Source organism: Orycteropus afer, unplaced genomic scaffold (assembly GCF_000298275.1).
Source record: "Orycteropus afer afer isolate SDZICR_OR568_19922 unplaced genomic scaffold, OryAfe1.0 scaffold00150, whole genome shotgun sequence".
Lineage (NCBI taxonomy): Eukaryota > Metazoa > Chordata > Mammalia > Tubulidentata > Orycteropodidae > Orycteropus > Orycteropus afer.
Window position 1 is genome coordinate 2758066 of NW_006921737.1, and position 16982 is coordinate 2775047.

Consider the following 16982-nt stretch of genomic DNA (forward strand, 5'->3'; position numbering starts at 1 on the left):
TATATATATCTTACTATCTATCTATATCTACAGAGAGATACTTTCTTCAGTAAGACAGAGAGAAGCTGCTGATAAAGAAAACCACAAGACTTTTAACAAAACTCAGAAAATCTTAAATACTATTAATGCAAATGAGGAATCCCTTTGACTTAAGCTGTAGCCCCTTCTCCTTCAGCTCTGGCTTCTAGGAGCAGAAGACCTTGATGATGCAGAGATGATCTTTCTGTGTGGATGGGAGGAGCCAGGGTGGGCTGCCAATCACTGCTGCACATTCGTGATATATCCATGATGCCCACCAGAGCTCTACATAGGTGCAGGGGCAGACAGAGTCAACAGTGCTCAACTAGGAACTGACTCTGGATCAGGGTTCTCTAGACACATATTGTGTCTCCCCTACCCACTGTCTCAATGTCCTTTACTTTTTCTTTCACTTCAAGACAGTTTTCTAATGTGTCTGTTCTTGAAAGTATAGACTTGATACTTCTGGAAATACAATGATGGCGCCTACGGGTAAACACTGAACAAACAACAAAACAGAAAATCATGAAAACAGCAGCCTGCATCCATTGAGGATGTCAACCATGCTCAAGTTCCTTGATAGATTGGAAAGGGATATACCATCTATCCTCTGAAATTCAAGAACTAGATTTTCTGGAGTTAAAGAACCACAGAACAATAAAACATCTGGAACCCCAACTCTGACAAGGCACTGCCATGTCTTTCCTTCCTTGGAAAGACCCCTTGACCACCTCTTGCATTCGTAGGTCCCTGGATAGTTTCAGAAGGAGCTCTTGTGGCCCAGTGGTTGAAGGACTCAATTGTTAACTAAAACATCAGTGGTTTGAATCCACCAGATGCTCTGAGGGAGAAAGATGAAACAGTCTGCTTCTGTAAAGATTTACAGCTTTGGAAACCCTATAAGGCAGTTCCACTTTGCCCTCCAGGGTTGCTATGAGTCAGAATAGACTAGATGGCAGTGGGTTTGGTTTTGATTTGGAGTAGTTGCAGGAGTTAGAGAATAGTCCCTCTCCCTCCTTGCTGTGACTGGACACAGCAGTCTTCAGAGTTCCAACTGAAGGAAACTGAGTTGCTTGTAGATTATTATAAAGCAGCCCCTCTAGGTCCTCTCCATTTCTTATCCTCCTTCCCCTAGCTCCAAGTCTCTACTTCCTAGGCTTTTTCCAAGCCCTGGGAAAACCCCACTGCCAGTCATGGGACCCAGAATGCGAGAGAAGAGAGGGCAGTGCTTGTTTCAGGGAGCCAGGCATCTGAGTGGGCAGGAGCCAGACGGGGAGAATCTATTTGGCACCTGTACCCAGCCCCTTGGCATTCTCCTCACGTTACCAGCCCCTGGAAGGATTGATGCATCTGCCTTTGAGCTGTTGTGAAATGCAAGGGCTGAGGAATCGCTTTTGTGGGCTGGGGAGGGAGGAGGGGTTGAGGCTTCTCTGGCAGATGTCCAATGAGTGGTCACTGCTTCAGGCTTGGCATCTTAATGAGGACCTAGTCCCGATCAGGCAGGGAGAATAAAGTATCTGGGCTGGGGCCAGCTCCTGCTGCCCCAGCACCAGAGAAATGACTGATTTCCGCTGCTGCCAAGGACAGCAACAGGGTCAGATCTCTGGGCCTTTCTGACACATGATGAGGAAATGCCCTTGGAAGCCAACATCTTGAACCCCCACCAAGCCCTCTTGCTGAGGAGGAGAGGAAGTCCCCCTCGCAGACCACCCAGCCCCTCCACCTCACCCCAAGCACAGAGCTACCTAACAGACTGGCCTTTGCTGAACTGGAGCCAGCCAAGACCTCTGACCTGGCCCCTTCTCTGCCAGTATAAAGGACTGCCAGCAACCTGGATGTCCTGAACAGCCGGAGGCAGCTGAAGTGTGGGCATCCTTGTGTGGGGTCCAGGACTGAATTATGTGTATGTGGTTTTACTTCTTTTTTTAGACCAACAAATATTTTTACTCAAATAGAAAAGAGCTGTGCTCAGATTGTAGGCCATGGGTGGGATTCAGGAATCAGCAAGGCTGCTCAGCTGGACTGGGAAGGGTGGGAGGTAAGCTTGAATTTTGATGTGGGTCTATCACTGTGCTATGCTCCTAACCCCTTGGGATTTTTGAGGAAAGCTCTTTGAATTGACTACATCTGGAGAACCTTTTGCTATCCTATGACAGTTATCCCTCTTGTCTTTTCACCTAGAGGCCCATGCTCTGCTCTGGGGATTTTAACATTGGCAGAAATATAGAATGTGGCTTGAGCTAGGTAACTAATTGAAAGGTTTTCAGGGAGGAAGAAATTTGGGAGTGGGGAGTGTCTTCTGGTTAGATGTGAGGCTTCAAGGCTCCTATTGGTGCCCCTTTCCCATATCACCCCAGAGCAGACACTATGGCTTCCATCTTCTTGGCTGTGTGCTTCTAGAACCTCATACTCATTTTTGGACTGAGAAGAAGGGAACATAGAGATGGGTTGAAGGTTATTGTGACCACTGGCAATGATGACTATGCTAGGCTTTCACATCAGGGCACTGGGTCATCATGGCCTGATGAAAGAAGGCAATTCCCTTGGAACACTAGAGGCTGAAATTTTCAGATTGCCCCAGTCTTAGTCTCACAGGCCTCCATGTTGGCTCTGGGGTCATTTCTTTGCCATGCCCACTGTAAGCAGCTGTCTATGTATGAGTCCAAGAAAGAGGATAGCTGAACAAGGAGCAGGAGGGAGGGCCCACTTTCTCCCTATCCTTGCTATAGGCTCTACATAGAGAGTCTACTTTGCATGTGGACTTATTAAACTGGGTACATGAACAAAATGAAACATTTTTTGGAATAGGAAAGGGGCAGAAATTAGGATTGTGGAATTGATGAGGTTTCTGGAGGTGCTAGGACTGGAGTGTATTATTTCTCCTGTACTGGGACAAGACCGATAAGACATATCCCACTGTGACTCAGTTTACCCATCTGCAAAATGAAGGGTGTAATTGCTGATCTCTGGTACCTTCCAACTCTGACACTCCTAGATTCTGACAGCACTGAGTTACTGTGTTAGTTTTCTTAATATGACTCAGGAATTCCTGGACAGCATTCCTCAGGTCTTGCATGGTTTAGGGGCAGTTGCCTCTGAAGGCTCACTAGGCCTGGGCAGGCATGAACACTCCTCTCCTCCTGAACACTTATGTCACAATTCAGAGGCTAAAGTATCTGCAACTACTCCAGGCCCAGAAGGAAAATTTGGTTTCATGCTCCCTCCTAGCCTTCCCACATACCAGTAAAGCACTGCTGAAGTCTTATTTATTCATTCATTTTTAAGAGCCAGTTGTGTTTACAAGAGTGTTGAACTGACATCTCATCAACCAATATGGCTACCCAAGTCCATTGCACACTCATCTCTCTGCACCAAATCCTCATTTTTAAAAGACTAGGCCAGAAAATCTGTGAGAGCTTATCTTGAAGCAAGCTCCAGTGAATGCTCTAGGCACATAGGTTGGTCTCCCTGACACACCATCCTCACCTATTCCTCTCTTGGAATGGGCAAAAGTGACTTGCTAGTGAATTGTCACCTTGGAATAGGGTGTCACAGTCAAGGTTTTTCTCAGTTCTCCTTTGCTTTGCTTGTGAACCAAATGCTACACAGCAATTATATTCCTGACCTGTGAGTGGACCTTGGAGGTCACTAAGCTTCCTCTAGTCAACAGACAAAAGACTTGGTGCTTCTTCCACTCACCCAATCATGCACAAATTATCCCTGGAGAGAAGATTTCCATTGGAGCCCAAGGAGTTTTGATCCTTACAGGTTCAAGTGGAACATTACTGTTTGTCTCTGGGGATGCTTACTTTGTGGAATACACTAGTGCAAGTATCTTTGGTGCTAAATACTATGGAACCCAACACCAACAGAGGAGATGACAGCCAACTTCTGGAGCAGCATGAGAGTCTACTTAGAAGCAAAAACAAGTCATTCATACCAGGAGGTTACAGGATACATGAGAAGTTAGGTGGGAGTGCATGGAGTGGTCAAAAGACCACTGAAATAACTTTTGCTCTTAATTATCCAGGTGACCTTGGCTAAGAGGTTGAGGAAGATATTTTTAAGGACCGTTTCAGTTCCAAATAAATAAATAAAAAGATGAAGAGGAAGAAGCTCCCTTCTGGCCCCACCTGTTTTTTTGAACTTGCTTGTTAGAAATATGAGTGAAAATTAAACGAAAGATAGGTGAAGAGGGGAAGAGAGGAAAACTGAACAGTGTCAAGGAATTGATTATAGAAGGCAAATAAGGAAGGCTTGGTTACTGATAGGTTTGAAGGATGAGGAATGTGACTGGGGGAAGCCAGGCAGGCAAGCCAAGGACCTGATTTTCAAGCTCTGCCTAGCACGGTGGCTGACTTTCACCAAACTATCCTACCCAATGGGCCATCCTTCCTCATTCAACACATATATGTCCAAAATTGGCTGAGATTATTTCAAGCTATAGGAAGAGGGAGGGCTTGTCACTTTTTATGAAGGCCACTGGCAGTCTGAACTCTATCTCAAAGTCAAGAGATTTTTATCTGTAACTGATAATTATAAGGGACAAGGATGTTAGAAGGGAGTCCTGGAGTAGTGAAAACAATTAAGCGTTTGACTGCTAACCAAAGGTTGGCAATTGAACCCTGCTCCCCACCCCCAGCATCTTAGAAGAAAGGCCTGGTGATCTGCTTCTGAAAGGTCACAGCCATGGAAACCCTATGGAGTCCAGTTCTACTCTGCTCACATGGGTTCACCATGAGTTGGGACCAGCTTGACAATGACTGGTTTTCTTTCATTTTTTTTTTAGGATGTTGTAAAGCGGGTAATGATTTAAGTTGCTGACTATTCACAGATGTCCATTTCCATTCAGGAATTAACTAATGAGTTTCTTGATCTCCTTCTTTCAACAACAATGATATTATGCCCACTCCAGTGAAATAATTGTTGCAGTGGGCAGTGCTCAGACTTGGGTTCTTCCCCGTGCTTTGTCTTGAGTCTGGAGCATAGAAACACCTGTAGATATTTGCTCAATTAACTCATGTGTCAGCAATCCAGAGAGCTGCCCTCAAATGCCTCTAAGATGTGTATCTAGCTTGGGTTGGGGACAAACTGCCAGAATGGCAGTTGCCTTTCTTAGAATGTTTTCCTAACTTAGAGTAAAACTGGCACTTTTGGCTCAGGGCTTGAGTGTTACAGCCACTATGTTTTGGTTCCTGGAACTCCACCTTCTTCTATGATACCAAATAAAGTGGCTTGGCCAACATTTAATATGTTTTAATGGAAAGTTCCAAGTTTTTATATCATTATTAAGACATCAATATAGGCTTCTGAAGACATTGGCGGTTGCTTAGTATCACTGGAGTGTAATCCTAAGGAAAGTGTAGGCATATGTATGTTCTATGCTTCTATCTATTCATTGGAATGTCTTCAATGAAGGCTTGCTTTGAGTCAGAGAATTAATTTCATAATTCTTGGGGTTGTTTTTGAGACTTTGGTTGCTAGGAGATGAGAAATCCCAAGATGGACTGGCCTAAGAGGCATTCAGAAAGACATTGATGGAAAATTTGTCTTCTGGGAAAGTTTGATCATTTGGTGCTCCCTGAATTAAATTATGCTGATAACAACATTCTTAGTCTCTGGAAATCACTATTGCTGGTTGTCTGATAGATGAACTTTCTGGTGCAGTTCACAGCACAGGAACTGTTTCTACCACATCTGGTTTTGGGATTGGTATTGAACTCACAGGCACCACAGGCAAAACCCACCATCTAGAAGGGATGAGAGAGAGAACATGTGAAATGGTCATTTCTTGCTCTTTCTGAAAGGCATTAATGACAGTGATGATGAATGTTAATATTACTGCTTTGAGTATTAGGACTTTTATTTGGAGGCTGGGTTGCTCCACTCAATACCTGAATCTTGGCTTCTGACAAGGTCTGTTTGCCTAGTACATTCTCTTCAAGCATAGTTTCCTTGACTGATGATAAAAATTCTATGCTTTGCAACATGAGCTGTCTCTGGCCCAAGTCTCAGTATACTGACATAGACACATTTCTATCTCATGAGGAAATCCATGGCAATTGGAGCCCCCTCAAAGTATTTGGAATTTTTGAAATAAGAACACTCAGATTCTCCTTTCCTTTTAGCTAACTACTAAGTTTTTACTTCATCTCACATACTTTGGACATGTTATCAATAGGGACTAGTCCCTGAAGAAGGACATCATGCTTTATAAATGAGGGGTCAGCCAAAAAAAAAAAAAGAAGACCCTCAATGAGATGGATTGACACAGTGGCTGCAATATAAGTTCAAGCATAGTAATGATTGTGAGGATGGCACTGGACTGGGTAGTGCTTTGTTCTGTTGTACATAGGCTCACTATGAGTCAGAATTGACTCTATGGCTCCCAACAACAAAAAAAAATGAGTTCCAGTTTTTAAACAAGGCCTGGTCAAGATTTGTGTAGTAGTGGATTTGCCTTCATCAGTCAGTCAGTGGGGCTATGTCTCTTCCATCCCATCAACTCAATAGTCTAGTAAGTTTTCCTCATAATCAAGTAAATATTGATTTGTGTGTATTGTCATGGCCCAACTCAGAGCCAACAAAGCTAGAAGTCTGGAATGGAAGATGCATCAAGGTAACATAACTGAGCAAATATTTATTGGGCATTACTTCTGAGAAGCATTTAGACACTCCAGTCTTGCCTTTCAGTTTAACACCTTATGAGAGGAGTTGGTTTCTTCTCATTCTAGACAATAAGAAATTTCGACATTTTTCCTGAAAAGCTAAAGTTAGCTTGAGGGGTCAGATATCTATCTTGGATGCAAGATCTCTAAAAGTCAATAAGCAATTTGAATACTCAAGTCTAATCTGGAAGTTATTTCTTCATTTAAGAAAGGTGCATGGGCATCATAAATAAACTAATTTTGTAATATGGTAACTGCTAGGGCACACTCAAATGAATATCTTCCTTCAGTGCTTCCTGCTTTCTTCTCAGAGATCTGACCATATGCCGTTTCCATGTAACAGCTGCCTGACATTTAGCTGATGCCTCTGAGCCCATGTCTGGAGTGAATAAATAAACTTAGTCCAGGTGATTTGATTTTGTCTATCCTCAGTAAAGAAGATTTTCTTTCTTTTTTTTTTTTTTTTTTTTCTTTTTCATTTTTCTTTTGTCTTTGGGCTCCTCTCATCTGGCTTCCATAGGACTGACAATCCCACTTCTCAGACTCCATGAAAGTCTTAATACGAGGTGAATCCCAGGACCAAAAACAGTTTGGACTTCAAACAGTGAGAAAATTGGCACTGAATGATTCGGCACACAAAGCAGCAAACTTTCATTTCCTGTAGGCAGGATGGAATTGACTGTTCTATTAAGACTTCTGAAGGAGCCCTGCCCTGGAGTAATTTCAGTGCTGTCAGACAATGTTGACATCTAGATTAACCTCTGTGCAGTGAATTTTACTGCACAGCTCATTGAGATGCATGTGGCATGTCTCCGCAAATCCCTTCTGGAACCCTCAATGGTCCACTCTCAGCAACCCATTTCTCACTTCCCCATCCACTGCTCTCTCTGCCCATGAACTCTTATCTTCTGGGAGCAGAGGAGCTGTGGCTGGGTTCTGACCCCAGGAGAAGGGGTTTTGACCTCCCTCTGACCATGGTGCTGAGCCATTCTTTCTGCTTGGTCAGAATGACAGTGGTTGTCATCATACTGGTTCTCCCCTGAGGGGACTACAAATCAATCCGTGAAAGCCACTCTGCTGATGACAAACAGTTTGCAGCATATCTTGATGCTGCACAAAATGAAATGGCTTATAAAGAAATTAGTGTGTCCTGAGTCAGTGAGCCTTGCTCCGTGCTCCCTGGCCCTCCAGTACTTCAAGCACAGATGCAACAAGGTGGAGCAGGTGCATTCTGAGAACAGTTAGTTCCAGGCCTCTGACTCTTCTGGTTTTCCTTTGTTGGAGCAGGTGTTTTTATGGTCCTTACAAGAGAGAAAGCCAGTCTTTCTCTCTCCTTATTAATGGCATTGTCCTTCAAGCCCAAGGTGGTCAGCTCTCTCTCAAGGGCTGGTGGTTCACGGAATGCTTTCTGATTTTCTGTGTGATGCCACATCGAGGCACAGAAGACAACTGAAACCTCAAAGCTGAATCCACAACTTCCCTTCAAACTCGGGCAATAAATGGCACAAAATGTTTCAAGGAAAGGCCTTCTGTTTAGTTTCAGTCATTTTCAGATTCCATAGAGCTGTTCCATGTCATAACAGGGGTTTCTGGAAACTTCTTTGAGTTTTTAAATACTCCAAAGTTCAGAGAATTCATAGCTATGGGGTTTTTCCAACCCCATTCTCTTTGAAATGTTTTTTCCCTAATGTACTGCTTGTCTTTAACATGAGTAATAAGCATTTCCTCATATATTCTTAGATATTTCCTTAGGAGAAATGAAAGTTTCCAACATTGTTCCTATTGACTGGGTAAATAGATCACTGGGTCCAGTCATCTAACTATGATACGGAGGCAAAGTTGATGATCTTATTTAAACACAATTGTCAGGGTTGAAGTTTGTTTTAGATGCTCAAGCTCACTTAATGCAAAATACATTTCTCTTTTTTATTATGTATATGGGGGCTCTGGTGGCATTTGGCTGCTAACCAGAAAGCTGACAGTTCAAACCCACCAGTCACTCCTTGGAAGGAAGATGAGAAATCTACTTCCATAGAGATACCACCTCAGAAACCCAAAGAGGGGTCATTATGAGTCGATGACAGTAAGTTTTTTTTTTTTTTTTTTTTTTTAATGTATTTACCCTACAAGTTCATGTGGACATATAAGCACACATGTACACAAATGACTCCCCAACCCTATTGGTGTGCAAACCAATATGTGCCCACATTGATTTTTGTGTGCTTGCCTGTGCAAGTAAGTATGAGACAGATGTGCATTTCTTAAATTTATCTATAGCTTGCAGTTGTTGTTGTTTTCTATAATCAACCAACACACAACCTTTGACTTTTGGCAGTGGGGATCACTTATGAAATTATAGCTTTTTCAAAGGAGACTAAATCCTGAGTTTCTGAGAACCTTTATATTTAAAAGTAAGATTAGTTTTCTCAGAGAAGCAAAAGGCAAACTGAACCTTGATTCAAATTTTACTTAATTGATTTTCTGGGGGAGAAAGAAAACACTAACTCATTAACTTGAGCCTGAATAACAAAGAATAACTGCAAACTTAATTGTGAAATAATTCAAGAAGATTATCGAACCTATTTTTATGCTGAAATAATTAGTCCAATACAAAATGAAACCATTCAAATAATGTCTGCACATGAAGCAGAAGGGTTAGCAAAATGATGTGGAAAGTGTACAGGGCTAGTAGGTGAGCAGAGCTGAAATGGTTGTTACTTGACTAAGTGACTACAGAAGTCATCTCAATTCTTTGAGTCTAGGAGGTGGTGTCCTTGGTTTAACCTGAGCAGTGGGCAGGTAGTTGCAGGCCTCTGAAGCTTCTGATTCTAGTGATGAGGTAACCCAATTTCTGATCTATTGCTCACTTTCAGTTGTCATTAAAGTATATCTTCTTAAGTTCCCACTTACAAGTTTCAAATGTCACCACCCTGAAGAGTCAGCTCCATTTTCTTCTTGTGTTCAGTTTATCTCTTGGGGCTCTTGTTTGAATGCTCTCTAACCTCTAAACTCTTAGACTGTCCATCTTCGGTCCCTCAGCCCACCTCCTTACAGGCTGGAGTCTCTCTGGCAAGTCAAGGAAAACCCTAGTGCCTCATCTCCCTTTTCCCTAGTCTAAGCATCAACCAAGCTTGTAATGTAGCTATGGTTTCTGGAGGAAAAAAAAAAAAAAAGCATGTTCTTTCCAGCTCTGTGGACCAAGTGATTAGCTCCTCATTAACATCTCATCAGTTGCCTTCACACTAGAGACTGGAACATAAGCCTCTTGAAATGTTGCTTTCTATCTTTTTGATGGTATCCCATCTTTTTGGCTTGGTTAGGAAAGACAAACTTTCCTACAAACATGTTTTCCTTTAAAATCCATCCCCCCTCTCTATATGTATTTTTCTAGCTGTTAAACATATACTGATAAGATAAGGTTTTCATTTTTTCCCTGGGTCCTTATCAGTGTGGGTAAGAAGTTCTGGTGACGTAGTGCCTGAGGCATTTGACTGCTAACCAGAAAGCTGGTGGTTCAAACCTACCAGCCACTCCACAGAAGGAAGACTGGGCAATCTACTTCCGAAAAGATTAACTGCCTCAGAAACTCAAAGGGGGTCACTATGAGTTGGAATCGACTTGATGGAAGTGAGTTTGGTTTTGGTTTTAGTTTCTATCAATGTGGGTGTACTCTATCTCTGCAGAATTGAAGAACCACATGTCAGCAAAGTGTTTATTTATTTAGTGTAGGGGCTATAATATTGACACACAGATTTGTAGAAGCATCCAAATCTTGAGGGGGAAAAGAGTCTGTTTCAATCAAATGAGATCTTTACTGTGGTGGCACCAGAAAGGCTTACATCTTTAGGACATCATTGTGTCTGACAACATGCTCCCTCTCTAGGGAACACTGAGTTGGAAGGAATCATTCCAGGAGCAGAGAAACCAGACCCTCTATTCCTCAAATCATCATGCACCAGTGAGTTTTTGTTTTTGTTTTAACTCTATCCCTTAAATTGCTCTGGAAAACATGATAGTGGATGATGATCAAATATCCATATCAGCCATTAAAAACAAATTTATTACATGTAACCCAATCTCTTATTTATTCATTTATTTTTAAATAGTACATCTTTTCTTGTAATGCTGGGGATGGTGTTACATTTTTTTTTTCTTTTCTTTCTTTTTTTGATCTTACTGCCTTCAATATTTTCTATGAGATTTCTAAAAACTTTCACTTCCATTTCTTTAGAGAAGGCTTGGGTTTTAAAGGCTGTCTATGCTAAAATGACAAGCAAGTGGAAAGTTTCTTTTCTTTTATGCTAAAATGACAAGCAAGTTGAAAGTGGAGTGAAGGAAGAGAGGGGGACTAGGAGGCAGAAGGTTTTTAAGTTCCAATTTCCTGCTGAGTACCCCTGACAAAGGCATTATCTCCTCTGTGCCTCAGTTTCTTAACCTATAAGAAGAGCTGCTAGCCCCCTGCCTGACCCAGAATGTTATTACTAGAGCCAAGTAAGATAATAGCTATGGGCTGCACAGAGCCCACTTGCTGGGTAGTGGGTGCTGTGAACAGTCTGCTGGGTACTGAGCTGGAAGCCTGCCTTCCAGATGTGCTTTGTTTTAAGATGTACTTTCCTTAAATCTGCCCCTCCCCACCCCAACATCTGGATTCTAGAGCTTTTGTCATTGGCATTTTTTCCCCCTAATCACCCTTGAACATTTAGTAATGGATAATGCCTTTAAAAATATACACAGAAGAGGGATATTTTACCAATTTTGCTCTTTCCTTGAAAAGAGATTTTCAGTAGATTTTGTTTTCATGCTTGGAACCCAGAATATTTTTGTTGTCAAGTGGCACCTCGTCCTACATTTAACTCCTTACCAGCCTTTGTCTCTTTCATGAGGTTTATGTATTTAACTTAATGTTTGTTAAAAAAGACAACAGGAAGCTTCCTCTATAAATTGGATGATGAAACAACTTTTGCAGGGAGCACCAGAGCGATAACAATCCTGAAGCACTACCACTTTCATTGGAGGGCCTGCATTTACAGGGGAAATAATCTCAATATGGAAAGAATTGCTCATGTGAAGAACAAATGATAAAACACACTTGCAATAGCCTTGAGCACCAGCAAAGAGATGTGAGCAGGATTCCCACTGAGAGATGATCTGACTGAAAGTGAAACCCCTGACAATAAACCCTGAGGCCAGATCGCCAAGGTTACCATAAGCATTTGTGACACTAGCCACTATTTTTGAAGCACCTCAGGAGATTGTGACTGTGTGGCAATTTACACGTTTTGAATGCTGTTTCCTTTACCTCTCCAAGCAAAAATCAGGTGCGATGAAACTGACTAAATGCAGTGTATGATTTTAAAAAAAGAATTTTGACCACTCTAGAGCTAAATCAGGGACCTCTGGTAGCATAGTGCCTAAGGCACTTGTCTGCTAACCAGAAGGCTGGTGGTTCAAACTCACCAGCCACTCCTTGGAAGGAAGATGGGGCAATCTACTTCCATAGTGATACTGCCTTGGAAACCCAAGGAGGGGTTGCTGTGAGTCGGGTCTGACTCGACGGCATATAACAACAACAACAGAGCTAAATCAGTATATACCTATTCCTCACTTATCAACAGTCTCATTATCCAACATTTCTCATTTACAGCAATAGTAAAAATAATTACTATCCAAGTATTATGCATATCGAAGAACATTCAGCAGTAACGAATACCAAGGTGCAAGACAATAATTCTGGCTGTGATGGTTAAGATTATGTGTCAACTTGGCTGGGCCATGATTCTCAGGTGGTTTGACACTTAGGTAATAATGTAATTTGGCAGTTATGTAATGATGGAAATTGGTAGTTAGGTAATGATGTAGTCATCCTCCATTTTGGGGTCTGATGTGATGATCCTCCATTTTGTGGTCTGATGTGGTCGTCCTCTATTTTTGCATAACGTCAATTGTCATATAACAGCCTGGTTTTTGGAACCTCACCATTTTGATACATGAGAAGTGGGTGTATAGCTAAGTATCCAAATACAAAGAAATTCACAAATATGTCACTCAAGTTCAGATGATCTCAACTTCCTTTTTTTTTATATTGGGTTCCATTTTTGTTTTGTATAGAGAAGCAACATCTCTGTTCTGAACGTCTGTCAGGATGATTTTTTTTCCTGCAGCTGCCCAGCAGACAGAAAATATCCTAGCTTTCTTTGAAATGAGAGTCCAAATTGCTTCATGACCAGGATTTTAAATTATGGTTTGAAATTGGAGAAGGCAAGCTGGTTCAGGGTGATGTTTCATAATCTTTCCTGATAATCCACAGGAGATGTCTTCCTTTGGAACCCCTGTGAACCACAAGCCATTTCACTGTGTAACTGTTTAGTGCTAAGGCTGATTATTTAAGGATTTCAGAGGTATCATTTGGAAAGTAATTCACTGGTTATGGAGAATTTTATCCAATATGTTAAGAGGAGCAACACGAACTTATTTTATGTTAGCTTGTTTTGAAGACCACTGGGATATTTTCCTTTGAAAGATGGAATAGTCTGACTATAGTTCACATCTAAAAGCAAAGTCTTCCCCACTCCCACTGGAATTGGAAGCAACCAAAAATGGCACATGTTTATCTTCTGTTACTCCAAAGCATCAAGGACCCTGGTTAATTAGGTTTGTGAGCCACAGGCAAAGGACTCAAGGGGAATGTCAAAATCAAAAGAAAAGGAAGTTAGATGGGGCAAGAACATTCTCACTTTGTATGTGAGAAAAAAAAAAAAAAACATCAGTCCTGTTCTCTCTGGCAAAGATTTGTGCACTATTAAGGAAAGAATCATGTTCTTTCTCAAGTAGATTTTACTTTCTGAAATTTCTTGCATGTGTGTGTTCATGGGATTGGGAGACAAATAGGAAGTAGTTGTTTATGAAGTTAAACTTTCTCTTAAATACAGTTAAAATCCTGCTCAGTTCCTCAGAAGATGATAAGAAAATTAGAGATGGATGCAAGGAATTCAGAGGCCCATGTTTCAGTATCTAGTATAGCGTTACCCAAGTATATCCTGCAGAAATCTTTTATCATAGAAATCCAAATTGATCTTATGTCTGCAATTGGTATCAGGAAGAGGAAATCAGCAGGCTGCACTTGCATACCCTGATGCTACATCATATGGTAAGCTTTTTTTTTTCTTTCTTTTTTTTAGGCTGCAGAATTCCTAATTTATATGAGAGAACATACAAATAGGACCTGAATAAGAGATGGTTTGATTGAGCTGCAACATCAATATTTTGGGCAATGAATTAATTCTGGCCCACAGAAAAACTTGGGACAATTCAGAGCTAGTTTTCGTTTGAAATGGCATAAAAAGGGAGCAGTTGAAATATGTTTTGAGGCCCATCATGTAAAGTCAATCACTGATGAAGGGGTTTTCAGTTTGGTAGGTAAAATTTCTCACTTCTATCCCAGAGAGTAAATTCTGCCAGTGACCACTGGATCTGTTTTCAGCACCAAGGACAGCACACACACCCCTCTATTGAACCAAGGCCTGACATCCTGATTTGATCTTCTGGGCAAGAAAGGGTGGATTTTTTTTTCTTTTTCCTTCATCCATTGAGGCCTTGACTGGGAAGGGTTTGTCTTTAAGTTCTGGTGCTTTTATCTTTTATGTATTTCCAAGCCTGGTTGCTCAGCTGTTTCTGTCATGTTCCCAACCTGCTAACAAATGGTGGGAGCTGGACTAACACCTAGGACTCCTGACTCTGAGGGATAGAAAGGAAGGCAAGTAGACATCAGCAGGACATGTTTGTCACAGGTACCCCCTGAAAAAACTCTTTACAAGGCACCAATGACTTGCAAACTCCCAAATGGGGGACTGCTTATTGGCAATAGCATTCATTTTTAAGTTTCTTCTGTACTTTTCCACAATGTACAAATGTATGTTTGAGAAAATATTTTACAAGGATGCAGTGGCATCTATGAACTGTGGGAACAGAAATGATCCAAGGGTGGTGTTAGGAATTTTGGAGACTTAGGGCAGAACATTGCTTTGAATCTCAGTAGCCACTCTTCAGTCCTGAGTGATGTTCAGCAATGGACTTTGCCTTAAACTATCACAGTACACAGTATACAAATAGCTACTTATGGCCCCCATCAGGCCAGACTTAAGGGGTGCCCTGAGAAAATGAGAGTAGCAGAAGCACATGTTGCCACTTTTCTTTGTGATTGGCCTGTCCTCATATAGCACAATAATACATGGATGTCATCTTAGAGGTGACATTGTCTCCCCTTAACTAATCATCAAGCAGCCTTCTCCCCCTCATGTCAGGCTGGCTCCTGGGCTGAGAAGGAAAGACAGTAACTGCAGATGTCATCTTAAGTATTATCTTCTGTTTGACAGATGTTATATAAATGCCACTTAAATTGCCTACAAACTGTCCAAGATGCTGAACACTGTCCCTCATACCCTGACCTCCTTTTCCTCCTCCTTCAGTGTTGGTTATGATAATTCATAATATCTAGTGATGTAAGACCATAAGAATTTATTTTTAAGGATGAATGAGCAGGCCAGTGCAAGATCTCAGAGGAGAAAGTTCAATGGAACTGTGATCTTTAATCTTGGAATGAGTCTGAGGAGATAACATCTTTCCCCTCCATTCCTTCCTTGTCCTCCTGAGTAAATTCAATTCTGGCACTCATCCTGCACTTGGTTCCTCTAGATGATTCATGTGAGGTTGGTGGGGCAAAGAGGGCAGAGTCAAAAATTCTCTATCAGAGTCATTTTGAATAGAGGAGCTTTGTTTTATATTCAAATAAAGAAACAATACTAGGTTAGGGGAAAATAGGTGCATAAAGGACCAACTGCTATAGGAAAGCCTAATAATAATAATAGTAACAAAAAACCTTTTTTCTTTAGAATAGAGAGTAGGGGAGTTGAAAGCTGTCTGGTTGGGAACTAATGACTTACTGGCCAAGGAAAAGGTGGTCAACAACTGGAGAAGCAGGACAAGCATCATCTTTTGAGTAAAGGTGATTCTAATAGAAGCCTCATAAGGAGATAGGCCAGAGAATTAAATCCTCTAAAGGTTCTCAATACTTTTTCTGGAAAATTCCAAAATCTTCAAGGGCACTTCTAGCCCTTTGCCTCTTTGGAGGTGAGCTCAGTGCTAATTCTGGGTTCTTAAGGCAAATGCCCTACAAACACCAAAGTCTTGTATTTTCCACTCTCAGCCATCATGGGCTGCCATGAGTGGGATTTTTTTTCCCCTTCCGTATGTGAAAGGGATTTGTTTTCAGGAGAAGTGTCCTTTAAACATCCAGCTAAAACTGGAGGTAATTTTTTGCATGAATGGCTTTTTACAGCTAGGTCTAAAGCAGAACAAAACTTGTATTAAACTAAGTGCTACTTTACATATCTTATTTCAAGGGAAATGAAGGATTTATTGCCGTGTAAATGATGTACACTGATTTGTTTCCTACTGGACATTACATGTCCCTTTATCTTTAGGCTGATGTTGTGCAGCAAACTTTCAATATCTGGAAAATCAGCTGGTACCTACTTCAGTGCACTAGTAAGATATTATGTTCTCAGAGAGCAATTTTGAGAATGAAGTCTAGGTGCTGTTGTAACTGATTTCCACCTCCCTATCCCTGAGCTTTCTGTACTAAATACACGTAAAGTGATTATATCTTGTCTGATCCTATGTATTTGTGTCTCTTTCCCACTGTTTGTATAAACATGTTGGCCATCTGAAGGGTTAATAGGGTTAATACAACTGCTAAACAGTAATGCCTGTGGTATATGGGGACTAAGTAGTACACAGGCACATTTGTTATGAGGCCAAGCTAATCATACAGAGTTTATGGGGGGAAAAAATAAAACACAATATAGATTGTCTTGGGGAGAAGTTTAACAATATATTTGGTATTTTCAAGCTATTGTTCATTGGTGGGAACCTTGACAGTGTTAGTTTTGAGTTGTGCTCAACTGGATTTATCCCTTTATTTTAAATTCCAATTGATTATTCCTTTGTTCTATTTTATAACTTAGAGATATTGTTCCATGATGTTTTGTTTTTTTTTTCCTTTTTAACAGTTGCTGGAAAGTGATAACCATGCTCTCACCCCCTCATTTGGATCCTAAAGTTGCTTACTTCAAATGCATGACTGAGACTTTAGTAAAACTGGGTTTTCTGCCTCTTGGTTGAGGTATTATTTCTCCCATTATTTTCTTTATTCCGCTTAAATCCATTGGCTATACGAAATGTATTTGCATCCTGGCTAGTCTTGGAGAAGCACTTCTGTTAAAAAAAAAAAGAGATAAA